The following is an 8690-nucleotide window of genomic DNA, read 5'->3' as shown; positions in this document are numbered from 1 at the left end:
TCTCCGCCTCCTCCAACAGACTGCCCCCTGTATCTCACACGGCGCATTTGCATGGTAAGCCCCGGCACGCCCTAAAATCTTACTGTATCTTTTCTTTATCTAGTTTATGGACAAAATGATACATTTAAAGACATACCGATTTAATGAAAATGTCTTAAAATACGCACGAGATTGTGAGAGTTGTCACAGTGGGATTTATTAACCCAGAAGGCGGTGTTCTTGGTTCATGGTATTCAGAGAAATACTTTCTATTCTGTAAGATTTAGTTGGCAAAACAGTTTTACAAATGTTTTCTCCTTTGATCCTTAGGAATCTGAAAGAGGATTCGGCAAGTTGGTATTTTAGAGAAGGGGAGGCTGGCTCAGAGTGGCCCACCGACTCCCCCTGGTCCTGCCCCTGATATGAAGGGGGAGGGTCCCTTGATCTAAGATCCGTGCGCTTTGACTACACCGCACACTGAAGTTATTTACCTTTCATCCAGGGGCTGCTGTCTCCTGCGCGCCGGCGGGCTGTCATGATAGAAACATCCGCCTTTGCATTTCCACGTCCACAAATTCCGCCAAGCATTCCGGGCTGTGCACTGGCTTTGCTGGTGTAGTGGGACGGAGATGTGGCTGACACAGGACTAGAGGGGTCTCTGAAGCCGCCTTTGTTCCCTCTGGTCTGGAAGATGGGACACACAGTCTCTGCCCCAACGTCTTAGAATCCCAGGTGCAACAGGTGAGGCACATCCATTCACACTGACTGCAGAGGGAATCACCGGGTCGATGGAGCTCAGAGCCGCCCCTGGCCCCCCAGAAAGCTTCCCACTTCTGTTTCCTGGCTGCTGCCAGATAGGAAAAAAGAATCTGAAATCCAGGGTCTCTATCCAGGGATTGGAGACCGGCTCTTTCCTGGATGAGAGGTACAATCTAATAGTACATGACTTTCTGCGGGTTTTGTCCCTGATAATGAGACCTCATGAGAACAAAACCAACAATGCAGGAGCTGAAGAACATTCTGGAAGGAGGGAACAGGAAATAGAAAGCCCTGAGGAAAGAATGAACAGGTCAAGTCTTAGAAAGAAAGGAGACCGGTGCGATTAAAGCAGGGTTCAGCTAACTTTTCTTGCAAAGGACCACCTAGTAAATAGGTGAGCTGTTCAGTCTTTTTATGTATTTATTTATTTTGATAGAGGAAGCACCAGCCGGGGAGGGACAGGGAGAGAAGGGACAGTGGATGGGAAGTGGGCTCTGTGCTGACAGCAGCGAGCGATGCGGAGCTCAAACTCAGGAACCAGGAAATCATGACCTGAGGCCAGTCGGATGCTTAACCGACTGAGCCACCCAGGCACCGCCCCGCCCCCCAAGTTGTTCAGTCTTAATTGCAGTTACTCAGCTATTTGTAGCACGAAAGCCCTGCATACACGAACACGAGCATGGCTGTCTTCCAAGAAAACTTTATTTATGGACCCTGATATTGGAATTGCATATCATTTTCACGTGTCACGAAATAGTATTCTTCTTTTGATTTTTTCCCAACCCTTTAAACACGTACTAACCATTCTTAGCTCAGGGGCTGTTCAAAAGCAGGTGGTCAGCTGTTTGCCTTGTGGGCTGTTGTTTGCTTATGCCTCACCCCTGCGCTAAGGCACAGTGAGGGGGTGGGGAAGGGGTAGTCCCAGATGAAGTGGGAGAGGGCTCAGTAGGTGCGGGCCCAGACTGCGTGCAGGGTTTGTAGGCCACTGAAGGGAGGGTGGATTTTATTCTAATTGCTCTGGGAAATGCCTCTAGGGGATTAGGCAGGAAAGTGACAAGATCTATTTTAATAATACTTGGGTGCATCTGAGTCCAGAATGGACTGTCAGGAAACCAAAGTAGAAGCAGAGATAACAGAGAGGCACCTGCTCCAGCAGACCAGGCAGAGATGAGAAAATACTGAAGCGGAATTAGATCCTCAACCTCAAAGGGAATGACCTATCAGGATGTTAGGGTGGTTAAGGGTGTAGCAGAGGGGCCTGTCTGTAGTATTTACTCAGTAAATGTCAGTTTGTACACTTCCTTCCTTCTCTGCTGGTCAAAAAGCTGGGGATATTCGTTTGGTCTAAGTCTCTCACAAAAATGGGTCATTCTATGAAAAATAGGTCTAATCATATCATGAAAGTGAATGTTTAAGTTTTGTTAATGACTCTGATAAGATATGTAGATGGGGGGTGGTTGGTGTGTCTGTATTCATATTTTTGTGGAGCCACATGAAATAGCTAAAATGTTTTTGCTGACTAAGGTTTCTTAAGGTCAATGGCCTTATTGTTGCTCTGAAAACACATTGAATCTATTTAGTTGTCCTCATTAAAAGTATTAATAGGTCAAAACATTTAAAAAATTACCTGTAGGCATGTAGAGAGAAAAATAAAGCAAAAACTATTCTTCATGTGCCATTCCACTTTCTCCCACTCTCTTGATCTTTCCTGGCAATGAATAGAAATAAAGATATTAAAAAATGCCAAAAAGTCAGAAATTTTTCTGATATTGTCAATTTATCAGGTTGGAAAAGGGACAAATCATTCAGAACCCCATATGGGGGACCACGTAGGTCCACGAAGTTGAGATGAAGCATGATAAAATTCTCACCAACCCAGAAACTGGGTGGTAAATGAAATAATGTAGACAGTTGAGGGTAAAAGATCCTACATCTATTTGATGTTGTGTACCTTGAAAGGTAGGGGTGGTTAATCAATGATTAGTCAGATTATATTTACAGTGGAAGCATAAAAATGACCATGGTTCTTGGCCTCCAGAGGCCCTGGAGAGGAATCCTTCCTTGCCTCTTTCCATTTTTGGTGCTCCAAGCATTCTTTGGCTTTTGTACCACAATCTGTGCAATCTCTGTCTTTGTCTTTACAACACTTATCATTCTGTCCATGTGTCTTCTCCTCTCTGTCTTTCTCTAGGCCACTTGTCTTTGGACATAAGCCCACAAAAGTAATCCTGAATGATCTCATTTCAAGAGTCTTAACTTAACCATGTCTGCAAAGGCCCAGGTTCTAAGAAGATTATAGTCACAGATTCTGGGTGTTAGGACATGACCATGCCTTTTCTGGGGCCACTACTGAACCCATTGCAACAGTGGACTCTGTCTCTTTCAAAGGGTTACTTTAGGGCATCAGCAGTATAATTTGCCTTCATACAACATGTAGGTTGATACATTGCCCTACAGTTATTTCCTAATTGATTCTAGTTTGTAAATCTTCTTTTTAAACTAAGTTCTAACTTTTGTGTTCACCTCAGTTTTGTGTTCATGCTTTTTGTTTTTTAAGTTTTAGATTGCTTATATATTTTTATATTAATATCAATGCTGTGATGAGTACCACATGCCCTAACTTATATCTACCAAGATAGTAACACAATGAATATCCATATCCAGAAATGCTAGATTAAAGGGTACATCAAGTTTACATTAAGATATTTATTGTCAAGTTGCCCTCCAAAGGGGTTGCACCAATTTTCTGTCCTACAACAGATGTGTAAGAGCATCTGTTTACCTTGAACTTGCAAAAATGTGTTTCCTATCAAGCCTTTTGATCTTTGCCAAAATCATTCATTAAAAATTCTTATTTTAATGATCATTTATTTAGTTAGAGCTGCAGCTGAGTATATTTCTTACATATCAAGTCCTCATTTTTTTCTATGAAATATCTACTTTCTGCATATGCCCATTTTTCTATTGGAGTTTTGATCTTTTTATAAGTAGACTGGAAGAAATCTTACTTATTTTTTATTTCATACAAATTAAGACCTTGTTTTATATGTTGCAAATATTGGTTTTCAGTTTGCTATTTGTTTTTATTATTTTGTTTATATTCTTTCCTGTTGAATTTAAAAATAATTATATGTAAATTCATTAATTTTTAATTTGATGATTTCCAGGATTTTTATTTTATCCATTGCAAGCTATTTTCTTATTGTTTTACAATATCATTTAAAAATTTTTAATTTCCATTTTCTGGTTTTTAAAATATCACCATAGGGGCGTGTGGGTTGCTCAGTCGGTTAAGCATCCGACTTCAGCTCAGGTCATGATCTCACAGTTTGTGGGTTTGAGCCCCGCGTCAGGCTCTGTGCTGACAGCTCTGTGACTGGAGCCTGCCTCGGATGCTGTGTCTCCCTTTCTCTCTGCCCCTCCCCTGCTCATGCTCTGTCTCAAAAATAAACAAACATTTAAAACATTTTTAAATAAAATAAAATATCACTTTATTTATTTAAACAAAAAAAACAAAGAACAGTTCACCCATGTCTTCCAATTCTCATCCCATGCCTCTGGCAATCACCAATTTGTTCTCTGTATCTATGAGCTTCACTTTTTATTTTAGACTCCACATATAGGAGAGATCATAGAGTGTTTCTCCTTCTCTGTCTGACTTATTTCATTTAGGATAATGCTCTCAAGTCCACCCATATAGTTGCAATGGCAGGATTTCATTCTCTTTAATAAATGAATATTATTCCATTGTATATATACCATAATTTCCTCATTTGTTCATTCAATTTTATTGAGCCTGACGTGGGGCTCAAACCCACAAACTGTGAGATCATGACCTGAGCCGAAGTCGGATGCTTAACCAACTGAGCCACCCAGGCGCCCCTACAGTGATATTTTAAAAACCAGAAAATGGAAATTAAAATTTTTAAAATGATATTGTAAAATAATAAGAAGAAAATATCTTGCAATGGATAAAATTGAATCCATTTAAGTTGTTTCCTTAACTTGGCTATTGTAAATAGTGCTGCAATGAACATGAGGGTATACATATATTTTTGAGTTTATGTTTTAATTTTCTTCAGGTAAATTCCCAGATGTGGAATTCCTGGATCATATGGTAGTTCTATTTTTAGATTTTAAAATAAGTTTTATTTATTTATTTACTTTGAGAGCAAGAGAAAGAGAACATGGGGGAGGAGAGAGAGAGAGAGGGAGAGAGAGAATCCCAAGCAGGCTTCACACTGTCAGCACAGAGCCAAATGCGGGACCTGAACTCACGAACTGTGAGATCATGACCTGAGGTGAAATTAAAAGCTGAATGCTTAAATGACTGAGCCACCCATGCGCCTCTGTATTTTTAAAAAAATTTTTAGATGTTTGCTTTTTTAAATTTTTATTTCATTCATTCATTCACTTATTTTACATCCAAGTTAGTTAGCATATAGCGCTATAATGTTGCAGAAGTAGATTCCAATGATTCCTCCCCTATGTGCTCATGTATTTTTAATTTTTTGAGGAACCACCATGCTGTTTTCCATAGTTTACATTCCCACCAACAGGGCACCAGGGTTCTCTTTTCTGTGCACCCTTGCCAACACTTGTTAGCGCTTGTCTTTTTGATACTAGCCATCCTAACAGGTATGAGGTGATGTCTCATTGTGGTTTTGACTTGCATTTCCTTGATGATTAATGATGTAGAACATTTTTTCATGTGTCTGTTGTCCATCTGTGTATTTTCTTTGGAAAAAATGTCTGTTCAGATCTTCTGCCCATTTTTAAATTGGATTTTACTTTTCTTTTGAGTTGTAGGGGTTCTTTATATAGTTTGGATATTAGTCCCTGACCAGATACGATTTGTGATTATTTTCTCCTATTCAGTAGGTTGCCTTTTCATTTTCTGGATGGTTCCTGCTGTGCAGAAGCTGTGTAGTTGCAGTGCTACCTGTTTAATTATGCTTTTTGCTGCTTTTTATATTGAATTGATCAATCTGATTACTAACTGGTACCATTTCATTGCCTTTTGGGCTTGCAAAATTCTGATGAGAAGTCTGCTATCTTTTTATTTTTGTTCTTCTCTATGTAACATTTTTTCTTCTATGTAATGTTTTTTTCTATGTAATATTAATCTTAAGATTTTTCTCTTTATCATGTGTTTTCAGAGCTTGAATATAATATTCCTTCCTGTGTTTCTTGTTTGTTTGTTTTCCTTAGAGTTTGCTGAACTTCTTATATCTGTGGATTTCATCAAATTTAGAAAATTGGGGGTCATTGTTTCTTCAAAGATTTTCTTTTCTGGCATCCCTTCCCCTCTTTCTGGAGCTTCAGTTATATATGTGTCAGAATGCTTTGCATTTTCCCAAAGCTCACTCAGTCTCTGTTTATTTCTTCTTTCAGTCATTTTCTAAATCTCCAGGCTCCATTTTTTAAAAAATGTTTTTTATTTAATTTTGAGAGACAGAGAGAGACAGTGTGAGCAGGGGAGGGTCAGAGAGAGAGAGAGAGAGGGAGACACAGAATCCAAAGCAGGTTCCAGGCTCTGAGTTAGCTGTCAGCACAGAGCCCGACGCGAGGCTTGAACCTACGAACCATGAGATCATGACCTGAGCCGAAGCCAAACACTTAACTGACTGAGCCATCCAGGCGCCCCCAGGCTCCATTTTGGATAGCTTGTATTGCTATGATTTCATATTGCCTTGTCTTCTGTATCTAAACTGCTGCTAATCCTATCCAGTGAATTTTTTTAAAAAAACTTACGTTAGAACATTTTTAGATTTACAGAAATTTTGCAAAGATAGTACATAGTATTCCTGTACATTCCTCACCTAGTTTTTCTTCTTGTTAATACCCTTTTCTATTACGGTGGTACATTTGTTACAAATAGTGAGCCGAAATTGATGCATTACTATTAACTAAAGTCCTTAGTTCATTCACATTTCCTTAGGTTTTATGCAGTGTCCTTTTTCTCACCTAGGATCCTACATTCCAGGTAATATTACATCATTACGTGTATCATGTCTCCCTAAGCTCATCTAGGCTGTGGTGGTTTCTCAGACTTTCTTTGTTTTTGATGATCTTGACAGTTTTGATGAGGTATTTTGTGGAATGTTGCTCAGTTTGGGTTTGTTTATCTCATGGTTAGACTTAATGTATGTGTTCTTTATTGCTATGGGAACAAATTACTCCAGATTTAGTGGCTTAAATAGCACAAATGTATTTGTTAACAATTCTGGACGTCAGAGGTCTGACATGTGTCCTCCTGGACCAAAATCAAGATGTCAGCATGGCTGTAACCCTCTCCGGCGGCTCCGGGGAGACTGTGTCCTTACCTTTTGCAGGATCTAGAGACGGTCTACAGTTTCTTGGCTGGTGGTTTCTTCCTCCGTCTACAAACCTAGCAGCCCTCTGACCCTTCCACATCTCTGACCCTTTTCCCACTGTCACATCTTTCTCTTTCTCGCCTGACTACAGAGCCAATAGAGGGTATCCACTTTTAAGGACTCATACAGTGAGACTGGGTAGAGCCAGGTAATCGCGGATAATCTCTCCATCTAAGGTCTGAATCCTTAATCTCATCTGTAAAGTCCCTTTTGTCATAGGTAATATATTCACAGGTTCTGGGCTTTGAAAGGTGAACATTTTGGGGGCCATTATTTTGGCTGCCACATTGGAGTTATGGGTTTGGGGAGGAAGACCACAGAGGTAAAGTGCCATTCTCATCTCATGGTATTAAGGATGCATGCTATCAACATGATTTGTCACCAGTGATGGTAATTTTGGTGATACCTGACTGAGGTAGTGTTTTTCTGGTTTTTCAATCCTGTACTCATTGGAAGGAAGATGCTTAAGGGGTAAGAGCTATGCTCTGCATCTTTGAGGAAGAAGTAACTATGTACAGTTATTTGAAATTCTTCTATATGAGTTATTTGCATTGATTTATTTATCATTAATTTGTGTCTGTGTGAACCCATAGATATTTATTTTATACTTTGATTATAATCCAGTATTTCTTCTTTGTTTTTTGTTAAAATTGTTCAGGCATAGGGCTTTCGGTTGGCTCCTGTGTCCCTTTGACATATACCCATCATTTTAGCTCTTGAGGACGTCCTTACCATCTGGCACCAGACTCATCTTGCATATTCCCTGCCTTAGCCCAAGACTCTGTCATTTTTCCAAGGAGCTCTGGATTCTCCTATTGGAGAATGGATTTGGATGCCAAGATCTGGGTCTGGGTTCATCTGGGTAAACTTTTTTTATCCTAGTAATTTCATTTGATTCTTTTTTGATATCTCCAATGTATTTCCTCATTAGGTTCATATTTTCCTGTAAACATGTGTTCACAATTATATTAGCTTAAAAAAATCCTTGTGTGCTAGCTCCATCGTCTATGGCTTTTGTGTCTGTTCCTATTGCTTAGTTCTCCCCCCTCCCCCCCGCCTTTGCTATGGGTCATATTTTCTTACTTCTTGACATGTTTAGTAATTTTTATTAGGTTTTAGACAGTGTGTATTTTATGTTGTTGATGGTCTGGATTTTGCTTTTTGTCTTACCTTAATAAGTTTTTGCCTTTGCTGGAGCAAGCAATTTTACTTGCATATCAGATTTATCCCTTTAAGACTTGTTTTTAAGCTTTGCTAAGACATATAGAAAATAGCCCTTACTCCAGGGATTGTTCAGCCTGCCTACGAGGCATAAATACCTTGGATGATCAGTAAGGCCTCTCCATTCTGCCTGTGGGAGAGTTGGTCAATTCCAAGGTCTGTGTGAGCTCTGGGGATATTTAGTTTGCCAGTCATGCTTCATCTAGCATTTTGGAGTACTGGATTCCACAGGCCTGGTTCAGTACTCAGCCAACACTAAAGGGGACCATATGATTTTCTGGACCTTTTTTCTATATAACTAGCTCTGTTTGCCCCCCCCCCCCCCCCCCCCCCCCCCCCCCCCCCCCCCCCCCC

At 40.0% G+C, this 8690-nt stretch overlaps 1 long non-coding RNA gene across 2 annotated transcripts in view; it reads right to left on the bottom strand.

The window, feature by feature from the left end:
- Positions 1 to 171: 171 nt before the first annotated feature.
- Positions 172 to 8690, bottom strand: part of LOC115287735 — a 16828-nt gene continuing 8309 nt past the window's right edge. For both annotated transcript variants that reach the window (XR_003906624.1, XR_003906625.1), the window contains 3 exons: positions 2366 to 2446; positions 471 to 744; positions 172 to 313 (listed from right to left, as the gene is read on the bottom strand). This is a non-coding gene — a long non-coding RNA (uncharacterized LOC115287735). The remainder of the gene's footprint in view (positions 314 to 470; positions 745 to 2365; positions 2447 to 8690) is intronic.

This window comes from Suricata suricatta, chromosome 1, assembly GCF_006229205.1.
Source record: "Suricata suricatta isolate VVHF042 chromosome 1, meerkat_22Aug2017_6uvM2_HiC, whole genome shotgun sequence".
Lineage (NCBI taxonomy): Eukaryota > Metazoa > Chordata > Mammalia > Carnivora > Herpestidae > Suricata > Suricata suricatta.
The sequence above is the reverse complement of the archived record's forward strand: the minus strand, read 5'-3'. Positions and strand labels throughout refer to the sequence as shown.